Genomic DNA, 18088 nt, shown 5'->3' with positions numbered 1-18088 from the left:
GGTTTCTTCATTAGGGCGATTGGGAGACGCACCACCAATGTCATTCAACCACAGAGTCACGCTAGCCGTCACTGTGCCTCTGGATATAGTCCAATCAGCGTCATGTCACGTTCTGTGGAGTACCGCCTCTTTTTGGGCGATTTCCCTCCAGCTGAGAATCGCCCCGAGTGGCCCCATAGACTTACATTCAAAGATGTTTTTTTTCGAACGGGGGCGCTGCAATGCCTTCTCTATGGCTTCCGGGAGGGCTCGCCCTAACGTGCTTACGTCATCATACGTGCTTACGTCATCATACGTAGGCACGTTTCATCCAACAATATAATTTGTCGCCACCTAGTGGAATCTTTAATAAAAGAAACTTGAGTGGTTTGTTTTAATAGTGAGTATAGAAACAAACAAGATGCATTGTAAGAGTCACTTTATTTTTCATTAATATTAAAGAAGTGAAGTTGCCTTTACATGCTTAAGCTGTTAATTTATCCATTGCATGGGTGAACCTTATCCTTATCAATCATCCAGACATTTGCCCCCCCTGAGAGATTTTGCAGGAGCCGCCACTGTTCACCATGCTGCTTCTGTGGAGGAGGCTCGTGGAGGACGCTGCTACTGGGCAGTTGGAGGCAGTCGCCCTCCAGCAACAACGGAGGGCAGAGGAGCGACGCTCACAACAACGAGCGGAGCACTGGGCAGCAAAAATACAGCAAGTTGGCACAGTAGGGGGCACAGGTGGTGCATGTGCCAGTCATCTCAGTCGGTCAACCTATGACACCTGGGTCTGTGCTGTGATCTCCTAGCGTTCGACAATTCACTTTGCATCAAAGTGCACATAGCCTGGCACAAGTGCTGTGGCGACGTCTTAGCCACTTAGTGGCGAATGGCGGTTGTTGTTAGTGAATGGGGGGACCGAGGTGTAGTTCAGATGCCATCCACCACTGTTGCTAGCCATGTTCTGGGAATAAAATTGAAGTCACCCTATTCGTATCACAGCGCAATGACCACCATGCCACTGTTCCATACATTCGTTTACAATTGCTTTTTACGGTTATAACATTCGAAAGGAGTTTGAGAGCGCAAAAAGTTATGTTGACTGGTACAAACATAGTTTGCACTTCAATATTGGACTTGACATTTTGAGGAGAAATCAATAAAACAGCATGTCTAAACGGAATTCCAGTGGTTTTAGGGAAGTTGGAGATTAGTATTACAGTTGTTGGAAGTGATAGTGCAGAAATATGGCTCACAATGTTCATGTTGAGGCTTCTGTTTCAATTTTCGAGATGTCATTTTAAGTTATATCAAAAGCTGTATACCATAACTATAAGAGTGGTATTGTATCTTTTTTAAGTGACATACAGTATTTTTGTTCACTAAATATAATTACTAATGTAGAATTAAATAATGTTTTCAGTTGTCTGTAATGCACCATTTCACAATATAGTAAGAATTGATATACTACTTCTGTGATTGTCGATTCATGCTCGAGAGCAGACACAGGGCAGGGGAGTCAAAATGTCCCTGAGGACTAGAAAAGATTTTGACAGCAATTCTGTTGTCTGTTCTACAATGGATTAATCCATAATAATTGAATCCCAAAACGTTTATAGATGAACCTACCTGAATTGGCAATGCGTCGTACAAAACGAATGCAACATTTTTTTCTCTCTCACAGAGACATGTTTATGACCAGCAGAGGGCATTCTCTTGCTCGGGCAAATGAGGCAAATTGGTCGTTCAGTGGGCATCAATGACAGTTGCTTTCCTTGGCAGACGGGAAGCGTATGGCTTTATGGTACCTTTGTGCCAAGAGATGGTGCATTTTAATAATGAAATAACAATTTATAGCCCTCGGCCAATCCCCTGCTGTATGAAGGCCTCCCCAAGCCACTTCGGTCACGGGGGGATGACCATAATTCACCGTGATGTTTATTGTAGGTTCGTGAAGGGGGTGGGGGGAGGGCATCAGGGTGCACGAACCCGTTCAGACATCACTCGCCACTGAGATGCCAAGCCATGGCCAGGAATCCAACTCAGATTCATACTTTGATTCCAGAACCACGATTGGCACTCTGCCATTCCACTGTACATTGCACTGTATATAAACAGTTGGTTTTATTTATATAGATTAATATCCATTAACAGCGAACAAAAATCTAATTTCAATCAAATAAATTATTCTACGTAGAATATTTTGGAAAGGCTCTTTTTCAAATGTAATAAATAAATAAATCAATTGCTTATCTGGCAAAGCCTGATTTCGTCTCAAGACACTTGTTATGAGGTTTGTGCCCGGAGTTGATTGGTCAGTTCCTTATTGTGCTGACATATCCCAGCTGCCCTCGTTATTGCATTGGTTACCGGTACAGGTACATTTACAATTGTAGACATTTTTTATACGTAACCAAAAAAAGACTCATTACCTTTGTAAATATTGAGACAGATCTTTCATGTATATTTTAGGAAGTTTTGTCATCAGATATGTTAGATCTCCAGTTCTTTTTTTCAGACAGTCAGATTTTCTTTTTACCAAAATTAACTTACTATAACGTGTGCACGCGTGCGGAAGCACAATCGATGTAAACGAACAGGTAAGCCCACTGGAATTGCGCTCCAGAGGTCGTCGGTTCGCTCTCACGGCATGACAGTTGAAATCCCCCCGTCCACCCGGCAGTATAAGTGCATCCACCACAGAGTTAGTCGTTCAGCAGGTCGTGTGTGGTAGAATGAAGTATGGGTACTCCCACTTGGAGTGGCTCCCTCGGAAAAGGAACACCTTTAGTGAGCAGTGGCACAAGATAATTACAGCTGTTTCATACCGGAGGCACCTTCGATGAGCACAGTTGGCTACGTATGGTGCGAAATAAGCTCTAGGTTACCTTTGAACACACAATTGTATGGCTATGGTTGGAGTCCTGGCCATTGATTCATTTTGGAGACGCACAACGATTGCACAAACATGCACTTGATTAAATTTCGATTTAAAGCTTTCGTGAATGCAGGGATTCATCTTCTTGGTTCTTTCGGTAAAGTCACGTAGAATGGAAATAATAAAATAATAAAAATAAAACATAATAAAATAATTCTCACGACGTTTCGGCCACAACGCAAGCAGCCGTCCTCCGGTGAAGAACAGGTCTGTCGTTGTGGCGAAACGTCGTGAGCCGAAACGTCGTGAGAATTATTTTATTATGTTTTATTTTATTATTTTATTATTTCCATTCTACGTTACTTTACCGAAAGAACCAATAAGATGCACTTGATTATTAGCTTCTCAAGAATTGCACATGGGTTCCTCCCCCCACTCACTTGCTGTGATGGTGGCAAGCATGTTGTATTGGTCAAGTTTGTTGAAAGCTTGTCAGAGACTTATTTTTTTATGATTAGGTTTTAGTTAAACGACTTGTCTATGAGTGCTTAGCAACTCGTGTTGCTGCGAGGAAACGTACGCAGCCTTGGGTTGGGCAATAATACATCAGTGTAACTTTTCCTGTTATTACCTACTTACATATACATGGATTGGGTGGTAATGAAGATAGCATTGTCTAAGTGTCAGTGCCGAGCACTATGGGGGCATACATTTAGGCTGGCCACTGTCACCACGGTGAATAGAAATTTAATAGCGCACGGCTGAGGTAATTTATTTTAAAATGAACGGATTGATCGGGCGTGTGTGGCACTGGGTGCTTTTTTTACCTCTCCTTTTTTGCCCAGGCAGTTACGCTAAATGTGTCGGTGCACTTTGTAAAAATGCGCGCCATTATAACATCACCGCAAGTATTCATATCAAATAAACCCCCTTAAGGTAATATGATATAGGAAAATTATTCTCATACCACTTTGGCAAAACATATTTTCCCGGAAGACACAAACACCGTATTTATGTTATCCAACTGCATGCCACATTTCAGTGCTGTACGCTGATACATGCTGCTGGGCAGTGGTTGCTAAGCACGTGGCCTATACTCCAGCACTGTGGAGGGGAGGGTTGGTGGAACGCCGAGCAAATGTTGTGAAACTCCCTTCCCGTGGGCATTGAGATGCCATCCACTGGAACGCCAGTAAACGGTGGTACAGCAAGTATGGACTAATGTCATCTGCGCAATCTAAATGGGATAGAATGTTTCCCCCTCGCACATGTGGGGTTTCTTCGGATACCTCCGTTTTCCTCCCACATGCACAAACACTCATTAATTGGCTGAATATATAAACATACAATGCAGGGTCCTGTTTTCAGCCAATTAATGAGTTGTTTGTCCTTGGACTCTGTTTGGCTTCCTGGGTACATAAAAAAGTTAGAGTTTTAGAAATATTAAATTAATTATATAACATATTTATAACATAACATGCTGAAACCGCACCTCCTAGGAGTACAATTGGCTACGTACAGTGCAAAAGGAGTTCGACATACATACATCCAAACCAAAACATATGTGGGTAGACATTTAATGTGTTGTTATTTTACAATAGCACGATAAAAGGCACGAATCGTAACAAGGGAGTGGTGTACAGAAATGTTAAGCGGACCGAAGCCCGAACGAGTGCTCCTGGGTTCTGGGAAGGTGATGAGATTGGGCTCACTGCCCCCCCCCACTCACGTAGGGACTGCGATCAGCGGGAGCCTGTGGTTTTTATATGGGGAAGGAAAGGCAAGGAAAGAGAAACAAAAGTAAACATAAAAAAGGAGTTGGAGGGAGCAGGGACATTTAATAGTTTCCTCTTTGTAAGTTTTACCCCCCCACCTCCTCCTCGTTGATTGCTCTGGCAAGTAAATGTCTTAAAAAATTGTTGAATTTATGTCTGTCGCTTTAGATATGTACACTTTGATTTATTTCTTATATTTTGTTGTGGAAATAAAAAATATATCATTGAATATTAACAGCCTCTTACCACCTTGAAAATTGCATGAAAAGAGTGAGAAAACACGTCGCGTATGCATGTACAAGACAATCTGGCTTTGTGCGATTGCATGAGGCATGACAAATAATGCTGCTTTGCAATAACCGATGATTTCTCAGAGGACATTGCTTACCTATGAAGCTCTGCAAACTGAAGGAGTGCATTGTTTGAAATAATGGCAGAGAAGATTACTTTTTTTTTTGGAAATTCATTTTCAAGTGGCCACTGGGCATACATATCGAGTGTAGTTCCATTATCCACAGTGGTTTGGGATTAATTTGAAACGTTTTTTTCCTATTTCTCAACAGAGCTGGTATACAATGCAAATGCATTGTACACTATGATTAGCAGCGATCCATTTGCATTATTGTTTGGCGTTAAGGATGTTTCGTTCTGAAAATGTTACACACATGCACATGGAGTATTGCAATTTCCTATAAACAATGTGATGTACACACCGAATGAACATTGCTGTATATACAATAATAAAACGAATATGGCTGGCTGGTGGTTGTGACTAATGACATAGTCACACCCAAAGGAGGGAACTTGTCCTAAAGGACGTGCTTCGAGGAGATGGAGCAATGAGATCAGCTTATGCGCAGGAGCTAGGTGGATTGTTGTATCATGTGACCTTGATGGATGGCAACGTCTACCGAAAGGCCTTCATCAGCAGTGGATACATCACGGCTGATCGTGATTATGATGGTATATTCTGCAATGAAAAGAGCATATAATCAGGTAATGCCATAGTAAGATTGCGTACAATTATTAACATTGAGCTTGCACCGTTTTAATGCCTTACAAACAATAACTGCACATACTACACCATGAATATTAATGAGTTCATGGGTACAGCCTAAACAGCCACACTCTCGTGAGTGATGTCACTGAAGTGTGATTGATAGCGGAACACACCACAATTTATTAATGAGTGTTCACCTGCCATCTCCCCCCTCCGGACTTATTTAGGGTGTCCCCAGAACATGAATAGAAACATGAAAAATAAAGATATTTAAAAAGCCATTTAACATCTGCAATTTGACATTGAAATAGGTTCTAAAAAGAAAATCATTCGATCTCATGTGAAGAAGTCTCAACTTCCAAAATTTAATTTAATTGGAGCTTTGTTTTAACTTATAACAGTAAACAAACAAGTGGACAAAATTTGGCAACACTTATTTACGTAGTTTGTAAGGGTTTTCATGTGCAAATATTTTACATTAATCTTTCATGTATTCATATGTTCATGTTTACCAATTTGTATTATATTCGTACCACTTCATTATCATCCATGATCTATCCAGTTGAAAGTCTTCCAAAGTCGTCTCCATATCTCACGGTCTCGAGATGGCTGCCACTCTACCCTGACTGTTCTTAGCTGTCAATGTGATGTTTCAAACCTGAGTATGCTCTCTAATCCATGTACATGTATTCCACTTCCTGTGCTTAGTATATCACTTAATTGGCCTTAGATGCTAGATCATATTTTTTTTTATTATTCTGTTGGATAAAGTTCTCTTCATATTAATATTAATACCTCAACCAAGTCATGTGCATCTGTAATCAACATTATTCACAGACACAGCATATCCTATTTGGCCATATGTTTATGACATTTTACTATATTAGCTAACATGTCAATTGTTTTCAAGAATGTCTTCTCTTTCAGTGGTATGTCCCACTTAAGTCCACTTTATATTTTAGAATGTAAGTTTTCATGGTAAAATTATTTGATTCCTTTCTCCTGCCAATCTCTTCTCAAAACGCATTCTTATTTCACTTTGGTGGAGTGTGCATCTTTTATAACACTTGTGCATTCATCAAAGTGATTTTGAAGAATACATTTCGTCACGGACTTTGAAATGTCACCTTGTCCAAATGAAACATATATATACATGCATGACTGTGCAGCTTTTAAAAATGTATATATACCAGTGCAATCAGCACTTAAAGGAAACATTTGTAATGGCTGAAATACAATCGATGTACTTTTCCATTTGGTGGTCTTTATTATCAGAGGACACATAGAAACTTTTTGGATATATTAAAAAAGTAACTTACAAATACCACGCTGACATTTGTGTGCTCATAAGTATTTAAAGTAACACCAAAGCTGTCTCGTTGCACAGTACATATTTTCCTGTCAGTAACATAACCATCGCGCGTACAGTATTAACGGACAGAACCGTGGAATATATACCAATAGTTTTATAAATAATTCATATACAAAATAGTATTGAACGTGAAAATAACACGAAAAAAACCCCCAAACTTTTAAGATGTAATAAAATATGTGTGTACTGTCTGAAGCAGAGAGTGCTGTGGATAATTCACTTGATATTGGAGGAATAGGGAAAATTAGTTCGGGGAGCAGAGAAAATAGGCAACGGGTGAGAGGACTTGTTTGTGGCAAGGGCAGTGCCTTGTTGACCACACGGATGCCTTTCTGTGGAAAGGTGAAGCAGGATTAAAGTACTAATTTCTCACTCATGGCAGTTACATACATTGCGACCAAGACCGGTTCGCATGATGAAACCAGCTCTGCACAGAATCCCCAGGACTGGAAACGTCTGTTCATGCTGTAATAGGTTTTCCGTGTCGTGGTCTCTATTGAGTTTATACAAATTGTAAGGAAACAAATATTACGAGATATGTTGCATAGGTATACAGTATTACACATATAGAGACGGGGCCATGTGTGCATACCTTGATGTCATGGGCCTTATTCTTTTTAAGATTACAATTATATGATTTAGTTTCAGGGATATATCTCAACTTTTGTAATATATATATTTAGCCAGCATGGAAGAGTATTCCAACATTACCCTCGAGAGAGGTTCTCAAGAGCTTCCTCTCACAGAGTTGCGTGTGCAATTACTTGCTTAGTTGCATGAGCAAGCCATCGCAGGGCTGACCCGATGATACTTGTATTATTTTCTGTTACATATACATTTTCCAAAGTAGTTTTAATCAGACTGTGATGGAATCATTTTTTCAAACAAATGCGTTTGTCGCATTGCTCATCAATTAATCTTCACATTTTTCGTGTCCATCGTCCTTGTGAGCAGGATATAAAGTGACTGATTAATGTTACGAAGCTCAACACATGCTTGAACCTGGAAGGGGTGGAACTTTTGTCAAAGATCCTGATGAAGTGTCCATAATAGAATGTGCCCTGTACATGTGACACCAGCAATCAAATAATCATTCATAATGGACAGGTGTCCCATAATGAATTGAAATGGATTAATGGAAACCAATCCCACATTACGTTTGACAGATTACTGTCAATAAACGTTGAGCATATTTTTGAGCGCAAGCAACACCCAATTCAAGTGCGGTTATTGGGAGGGGGAAAGAGATATTCTACATCGATCAAAAATGTGGTTTATGATTTGCATACTCATCAATAATGCACCATTCCTGGGCACTGCCACAGTGGTGTAATGGTTCGCACACCTGACTTGCAATGCAGAGGTCGATTCGATCTTCCAGAGCAACATTTCAAACAATTAGCAAGTTGCTTAAATTCCCCCCTTTCTCACTTCTTTTCACCCAGTTAGTCGATCGGTAAGTCGTCCGTGGTGGGGTAAAGTGTGGGTTCTCTGACCTTTCCTAAGATGTCTGGACAGTTTAGATGACAAGGCCATATATCCTCTAGAGGGGCTCTCTTATATTGACTATAGTGGAGGTCTTCTTCTCGCAGTGGTGGGAGCAAGTAATACAGGGCTGTCCAGTGTTCTCTTTAAATATAACAAAACTGTAGTTAATAGACTATTACTTCCACTGCCTTACCATATAAAATGACCTCACAAATAAGATCCAATTTTTCAGATAGGAATTGTCATGTTTTGTCTATGTTTCTTTTATGATGAATCCAAATGGGAAATATATCTTGAATCAGAAGCATACTCGACATTTCTCAAAAAGTAGTTGCTGGATCTTTTATTGTACTATAAAAAAAACTATTCGTAGATTGTGCTGCTATGTATCACCATTCAGAGAAGGGCATGTCGAGATTGAAATGTTAGGCAACGCGGGTCAGTGCTCCAACCATATACTTTAGCTAATTTACCTGGCAGTGGGAAGTACATTCAAGTGGATCGATTTTTAACAGCAGGAAACATAGCTAAGTGTGTGACTGTCCAACGACTAGTATTTAAGGTGCACATATTTGTGGCTGAAAGCATGTTCACATGCACATGCTGCACAAATAAAGTTTTAGACATTTTTGTCTGATCACATATACGTAATTTGCCTAATTGTTCTTTAACCATCATTATCAGCTATGGTATATCCACTGCTGGATTAATATTTTCCATTCATCATCACGTCGTGATCCTGCGTTTCCCTGATCCATCTAGCTGATCTCATCCCTCCATCTCCTCAATGGTCTTCCTCTTGGGCATTCATCACCAACCTCGACCATCATCCATCATCTCATCTGGTGACGTGTCCTGCGCAATACCACATCTTTATTTTTCATCCATACCACTATACATTTTTTAACTATCTATACCACTTCGTTATCCTCAACCATGATCTATCCTTTGCTGAATGAAGACCTCCCCAAGCCGTCGCCATATATATCTCACGGTCTCGAGACGGTTGCTACTCCATCCTTAGTCTCGACCACTGGCCATCATCCCTTTTAGTGGTACATCACGACCATGCCAACTTACATTCTTTTTGCTGTCAATAATCACGTCTCAAACTTGAGTATGTTCTCTAATTCAGGAAGTCCTCTTCACATATCTTGTGCACCACGTAAATGGACTTCGGTCAGTTTCTTATGTCGTGCAGCAAGTGAAAGGTAAATGTATTCATGCTTTTTGTTTGCTTAATTTTCAGCTTTTAAATTATCTCGTCAGTGGTCAATGTTTTCATGATCCATATGCCTGAGCAGGTAAAAGCTATTTTTCTTCATACACAAGGTTAATGTTACTTTACAATATTCTCTAACTCACTTCTATATTTCATTATATTACATTGTGTTTTACGATTGTTTTTAGATTAGTTTGCTGCTATAAATTTGCACACGATAAGCCACATTGTTGGGCTATCATTTGTGGCCATGTCGCTAAAGAAAAACAAGTTGGTAGCTTAAAAGTAGTTTCGTTTTATTTGTATTTTTTAAGTGATTTGTTTACCTTTCCTATACTTTGCACTCAAAACGTGTTTTGTATTGTTTGTTGTTGTAACGTTCTGACCTGCCCCTACTGGAGATCTGTGAACAAGAGCTTTGTAGCACATCGGATTCCTCCAGTCTAAATAAATATTCGGATTCTGATATTATTCCACCTAGCAAAATGTATGGACGTGGCTTTTGTTTTGCTCATACTATCTTGAGCCCAACTTTACAGTCTTCTTTGTTAAGTTCTGAAATAAATTCCTGAAGCTAATTTGAAGTCGTTGATAGAATGAAAATGCCTTCAGTAAATATGCGATTTTACATTTGTCAATTTATATACAGAATGACTGTTTCAAGCTAAAAAGTCAACGTGAAAATGACATAGAACACATCTCTAGTAGCATATGTTTACTGTGTAAAAAATACGTTGGGCACATGTCTACCACGTACATTACTCGGGTAGAAAAGTTAATCAAAAGCAAGTTTTGTCAAATAAAAACATTCGTGTGCAAGATTTCATCAGCCAACAGGTGTGTATGTTCATCTATTGAGCAAGTGCAGTGGACAGTGCACTGTGCTACGAAACCGCCGACCCGAGTTTGACTCCCGATCACGACCAATAACAGTGGCGAACATTTGTAACAGTGTCGACTCAGCCTTAAATGAATACCTGGTGTGGTGTGTAAACATCAGCACTGGGGAGACAAAGGAGGTCGTGCGTGGTGTTGGCCACCCACCCCCTCCTACACAAAGTTGTTCCATCAGTCAAATTAGGCTCTACAGGGAGGATCTTTGTCTTCTTCACCTGTGAGCATACACAGCACATCGAATAAACAATAACCTTGCAAACTAGATTCGAAGATTTCATGACTGCAGGAATTACTCTTTGGTTCTTTCGGTAAAGTCACGTAGAATATAAAATAATCATAGAATACGACGTTTCGATTGCAATACAAGCAACCATCATCAGGTAAGAATTAATCTTTGTCATTCTTTGGAGGAACGTAATCAACCAGGTAGGGTGTTGAATGTTGTGTTCGCCGACTCTCTGTGTTGTATTGCATTATATTTCCAAGTTTACTATGTTTGTTTTTTCTCATTCATTCTTACCTGATGATGGTTGCATGTGTTGCAATCGAAACGTCGTATTCTATTATTATTTTATTTTCTACGTGACTTTACCGAAAGAACCAAAGAGTAATAACCTTGCAGTATCGCATCCAGAAATAAAGACATTCCAACCTCAATAAGTTGTCCCACACTTACATATCTTACGTGTTATCATTATTATTCACAGCACTGTATCCTACATGAATAATATATATGATGCCTGTTGGTATCCTGCTGAGGGTGACAAAACTAATTTTCTTTGAAAGTCAAAACTGAAATTAGATTAGGATCTTTTGAGCTGTAAGTTGATGGAAGCCAATCAATCCCCAATGGGATTTGAACTGAGGGCTTTTAAAAGATAAGAAATAAGAGCTTCTCCACAAAAACCACCAAATCCTCAGGGGTTCCCATTTCCTGACAGCCTTCTATGCTTTTCACATTTCTATTTTAAAACCTGCAGGCTAGCAAACATTACCAGCTTGGATATAATCTCTACTTTGCCAATTCTGCAGATTAACCAGTGGTGATTTAAAGTGTTAGTAGATTGACGAATTTATTTCCAACAGTAGTCTGGTAGATTCACACTCAAGGTTTATATATTTTCTCCTTCTCATTTTATCCACGACATCTGAATAAAATCACATCATCGTAATACCGTAACAAAAGAACGTAAAAAAAATGAAAGAAGTGTTTTTTATTTCAACAATGATGTTTGTAATGCATGCAATAAATGCCACACTTAATTGCATCAGTGGTGGATCAGAGAGTGCTTATTAACACTATTACCAATGCATTATCATAATAACACCAGTATATATTGAGAACGACTGGAAAAATAAATGTGACAGTTTCTTCCTAAAATATCAAAAAAAAACGTGACCTCGTTTGTATTTCGCCATACTTTCCCGTCCATTCTTTTTAATGTTTTTATTTATTGTCTTTCAATAGGAGCCTGCTATAGAGCACAAACCGTGACGACGGGAGTGGGTACAGAAACTCCGTGGACCTTAGTCCCGAACAATGTGCACCTGAGTTTAAAAAAGGAAGTGGGTGGCGGGAGAGTGGATTCGCTGCTCCACTGAGCGGGAACCGCGAGCGGAGTGTACGAAGCAACACAGAAAGAGCCCCGCACAATGCACAGACCGCGACAAGGGAAGGGGGTGCAACAACTTTGTGGACTAAAGCACGAACTCACTACTCAATGGGTCCAACGTTGGGGAGGAGATTGGGCTCACTGCCCCACACACACGTGGGGACTACGAAAAGGAGCGTTGGTTTTTATACGGTGGAGGGGGGGGGTAAGGGGAGAGGGACAAAGGTAGGAGAAGCCTTTGCGCACCAAGTGAACTTATCATCAGCAAAAGTCCTGCAGGGCTGTAATTAACTCCTGTCTATCCCCAGAGGTGGGGGAGGGGTGGATACTCCAAGCGCCCGTCTCCTCCCCCTGACCTCTCTGCATGTGCATCTCACGATAGGCTCCATTGGAACGGGGACCATCTGGCTTCAAACTCCCACTCTCTGCCTTTAAGCTTCTGGCATTAAATGTGCCGTTTCCACAAGGACCAAAATGGTACCATTCCACAGCTTCTAAAACAGAGGCTCATAGTCCCTCCAGTTTGCCAGAATGGCCTACCTAGTCATAGTGTCAAGGGTCTGCAGTAGTGCTTGCTGGAAGTTTAACAGAACGTTTAGTTTCAGGCCCCACAGGGTTGTTTTCAATCGAGGGCTGGCATTCTAATCGGGAAAAGACAAATGCATCGAGGCATTTGCACACGACCCCGACTGGGGCGCAACGACTAAGGCACCAGGGGATGAGCAGGGGAAGAATAACAACAAAACCAACAAACTTGGGCTCAACACCGAGCCCGAGAAATAAAAAAAAACCCCATGGACTCCTGGTGAGACCAGAGTGCAGCCCTTGAGGTCGGGACCTGGTTCGCTTTCTACAACGACCCTCAACAGGAGGGGGCAACACAAAAAGGAACTACAATACTTACTACTACTACCCATTACAAACCTTTACAAACCATTACAAACCACCTTCACCCATCTCCCCGGAGCACGGGTCGGTCCACCAAGAGAAAGTCAGTCGAGTCCTTCACGACGCCGGCAGGGGAGGGACGCACACCAGCGGCACCGTTGGCCGCCCTGGGTCCCCCTTCCAGAGGAGGGGGCCGCAAGTCGACTGCCGCGGTTCGCCTTCGCCGAGGATGCGTGTCGCCAGGGGGACCGATGTCGCAGTCCCAGCCCATCACGCCCGCTCTGTCCAATGGTGCGCCCACCTCCGGCACACCAATTCAGCACCTCCATACGTGCCCCCCCCCCCCCTCGGGTCCCCTGTACTTCTTTGCTTGCCGTCGTCTCTCCCGGTGTGAGAAAGTCAGGTTTTTTTTTCCTTTCCCCAACCGACATGGACTCATGGCGTAGAGCAGTTGGGAACGTATCCCCTTTCTCCTCACCAGGTCCCTGCGCAAAGGCAGAAGAAGATTTCTCTTCCTCGAGTTCGCCGGGGTTAGATCGGGGGTAACGATGGCCCGGTTACCCTCGACCAGGGTACATGTTCCTCGTGTTGCTCTTGCTACCTTCAGCGCCTCAGAGGCACCACGGCGGGTCGTGAACAAAATGAGCAGGGGGCTACTCTCAATCGGATCTCTTCTAACTCTCTTTCCCACCTGGTAAGGCTGCACTATCCACTCTGCCTTGACTAGTTGTCGGTCAGCGAATTCCGGGCTTTTAGGGTAGCGGTAGATGTTTCTGTATATAGGGGAGGGCCCCTTGGTGAGCATTGCCCTTGGCTCCCGGAATTGAACCGGCGACCTCGCGATTGCAAGTCGAGTGTGCGACCAGTTATAGTGGTGTTTCTCAAACTTGTTTTGGCCCGTGGGCCACTTGGCCAATGCAAACATTTCCACGGACCACCCAGCCAGCCCTCACCTCTGGTGACAATGCATTAATTTCTCTCTAAATACCAGTTATACTAAATAATTCATATTACCGAAGCATACTTAGTATTGTATTATTTCCAGAGCCACCTACATTTGCATTGCAGCTCGCAGACCGCCTGGAGAACCATCGCAGACCACTGGTGGTCCAGGGATCACACTTTGAGAAACATTGCGTTACAGCACAGCAGCTATATTTTACTTTTCATGGCAGGATTCTCCTATTGGTTCTTCTTTCATACAGCTGATATTCAGGTCGTCAAGTCAGACAACCGCGTCAGCAGCGGAGGAGTGTATCGCTGTGATGTCTCCTTCATGTTTGTGGATCGGGCATTGCATCATTATATGTTGCATCGTCTGTTCTGGATGACCACAGAAGCGCACTGGAGAGTTTTACATTTTTAATTTGTGCATCAGGTATCCGCATCTGCCATGGTTTGTGGAGATGCGGTTTAGGGTGGACCATGAGCTTCGGGGAAGTCTCCTATTCCAATGATATCGACTATATACGGCTCCATATCTATACCAAATTAGGTAATGCTTCGTGAAAGTACAGTCAAAACTATTTGTACAGAAAAACAAGCTTTTGGATGTGAACCTCCAAGTTCCAAAACATCATACGGCTGGGAACAAACAGCACGACCACATTTTGTAATTACACGTTCCTTGTATTATAAGAGGCAATGGGAGGTAATTCCAAAGTGAAACAGTGTGAGGGAAAAGGTAGAGAGAGAAGCATGCATGTTGAACTTCTTTCATACCATACGTAGCAAACCGCGCTAATTGGAGGTGTGACCTGCAGTGTGGAGGCTGACCACAGTAAGGATGAGATGAAACAGTCGGGTAGACCGAGTCCTCAACATGTGAGGAGGAATCATCGAGGGAACTTCACAGGAACAGTGACCATGGCAGTAGCAATCGAAGAGCGATAACGAGTAACTGACCACCGGTGATCAATGAGGGCTGGATCATCAGTCAACTGGGTATTTCACTCCAGACATGACAACCATATTACAACTTATTTATAGATACCCCCACTTAATGAGAGAGATCAAGTATAGGTAAAATAACATTTCATTTGACACTCTCCTGGTATGCTTTTCTCAACATCGTCGGCCTGGTTTTCTTACAACTTTCACTGTTGCGTCCATTATGGGTCAGTGGAGTGTCTATAAATGGGTCACAGTATAATACATTTATTTTAAATAGGGTATGTAGAGGCGAATCTGTGATCCAACGTTTCGTAAACTGCACTATGAACCCGGTATCCTGAGCTTGATTCCCAGCCATAGCTAATCACTTCAATGGGAGAGCAATATCTAAACCGGTCCTGGTTCACCATTTTGCACTGACAAGTTTGGTGAAATTTGGCAAAACAACCTGGCACAGCATGGAAGGCCTTCATCCAGCAGTGGAGTGACAAAGGGATAATACTGCTTATTGTTATTCTTCAACCAATACAATATCTACTGTGAAGCATTCAACTACATTATATGAGTATTTATTGAGGCCATTCGTGGCAGCATTTTTTGCATAATGATTGCTTGTTACAGACGCTACGATTAAGAGTGGTTTTAATTATGAAAAAATAATGCTTCACTTGTGCATGGTGGTTCCTGAACATTGTCTGAGGGTTGACATTGTCGTCTGTGTTTCCAGTGACTTTGGAACACACCGCTCGAATACGGAGCTCTAAATTGGGACGGCAGTTTAGCCGTAGCCGAAGGCATCACAGGCTTCGTAGCAGCTGGGATGTTCTGCTAGGCTGTCCCTGTTTATGTACTCGGTTCAGTCTCTTTGTTTGCTCCTTGGGAAATCCAGCTTGGCACATTTTATGGCGGGCTCTCTCCAGAACGGTCCGTTCCAAGTGTTTTATGGCGGGGGAGTGGGGTGCGCAGCGCTTTGTCTTTGAATCATTAAGAGGTTGACAAAAACCATCATCGTCCGTCACTGTGCACCGTTTAAAAGTTCTGTGGTTTCAACGACGCGAGTAATCTATGTAATCACTCGCGCAGACAACTTTGTGTTTGTGACACGCTATTTTGTTTTAACCAAGGCCTGTCAAAATGAGAAGCAGCTTGGAAAATATTGTGGTGCAACTCGCGGATGCTTGTTTTTTTCCTTCCCAACCTTGTTAAATTAAATGCATTTACATAACCGATCCCTCTGCCCCCCCCCCCAACCCAACCCATTATCAGGGCAATTTGATTAATCGATGCAATTCACGGTAACGATTTAACGCAATCATCAAATATTTTACGTTGCTCTGAATGGTGGTGCATCTGGTGGCTGCAAGGGGTGAGATGAACCCATTTAATACCACGGATTCAAATAGTAAACACCTACGCGGATCGTGAGCTTATGAATCAATGCATTGTTCATCCTCTACTTGTTAATGCAGCAGTGCTCTATACGCATTTATGTGAACATAACCAACAAGACAACCAGCCAGATGGTCATTCAAGTTAATGTATTCACAATTAATTTAGACTATTACATGTATTCAAATCATCATGATCATCATTAGCCATGACTAGTATGCTATATCAAGGGTTACTATGGCCTGGACGTCCCCAGTTACCGGCAAACCCTGATGCCATCCACCACAGCAGTGGCAGGGTAAATACAGTGAATGCAATGTTAGGAATCGCTGGAAAGCACAGAACATCGTCATGTTTTGACCATTGCCACATGCAACACACAGACTCTTATCTGAAGAATCGAAACTTTCCCAACCGAAGACAATGAATTTAAAGCTACAATTACAGTGGAATGCATATGCACATCCTAATTGTAGCATGATATATGCCAGAGGGCTGCTTTGTCAACGGGCATCAAAAACATCATGCTGTAGACAAATGTCCATTTTTCGCGATGAATACATTGTTACACCAAAAAATGTCGGCCATCTGCTATGGTCATTAATACGATGTTCTGGCCAACTCTTATGCTTGTAACCTACTTTTAGTGAGGTCATGAGCAAAGCTGCATTTCCAGATGGTACATTAGAGTCCTTTGGTAATACCTGCCATCTGTGTGTTCCATTAACATGGCTTTGTCAAATGTTGAATAATATTAACACAATGATTTTGACATACTGTTTAGCTTTTCTTTGTGATCCATGATATTTTTCTATCGCATAAAATCGTAAACACAACGATTGCGCTATGAATAACTCAGATGTTTCTTATTTGAATAAAATAATTGACTGTGTTAGGGAAAATGAATCCACCTTCTATTACAGGAGTTCGTTTTTAACATGAAATACTTTTTTTATTATCAGAATTCTCTGTAATAACCGTATTGGAACGAGAAAATTCACATTTACCGTTAGATTATCACTGGAAATAATGTATTCTCTGATTCGTTCAAGTATTTACCTTTCAAAGTTGTACTGGGGTAAACCAGATTTCTTGGTAGTTCAGGATCGCTGTGGATGGTGAATTTATTTGGAAGCAACATGCATCCCGCACCATGCTGCACATACGATGAAACAACAACAACAAGAACAACCATCCACGCACCCATCACGTGATGTTTTTCGTCTCCGCTGTTCTGAGATGTGCCGCAGGATGCGCGATGGAGCCAGATGTACGTATGCCGACCTTATTTTGCACCGTACGGAGCCAACTGTGCTAACCGGGAGATGTCGTGAGCGTGTAAGGACACTTGGAATTTTCACAATTCTGCAAAAGCTCAGCATTTAGTTTCATTAAGCTTGTCACTTAATATCATTGTGGCGTCCACTAGAGCATTAAATCATGTGGACCTGCAAGATTCACTCTCTAAATAATTAAAATCAAAATAGACGCGCCTGGCCCCGGCTTTCACTGTTGTGCATTTGCATGCGTTTCATGTTCCTTCTGCTGCGTGGTCTCACTTGTCAACATTTGCCGACGTCTGTGAGACAGCTACAATGGCAGTTTGCGCATTCAATATTTGGAACAAATAATACCTTTGATCTGGAATTAATAAAAGGGTTAAAATTGCCCTGGCATCTCGCCAAGGC

The sequence above is a fragment of the Lampetra fluviatilis genome, chromosome 7, assembly GCF_964198595.1.
Source record: "Lampetra fluviatilis chromosome 7, kcLamFluv1.1, whole genome shotgun sequence".
Lineage (NCBI taxonomy): Eukaryota > Metazoa > Chordata > Hyperoartia > Petromyzontiformes > Petromyzontidae > Lampetra > Lampetra fluviatilis.
This window is presented reverse-complemented; position numbering follows the sequence as displayed.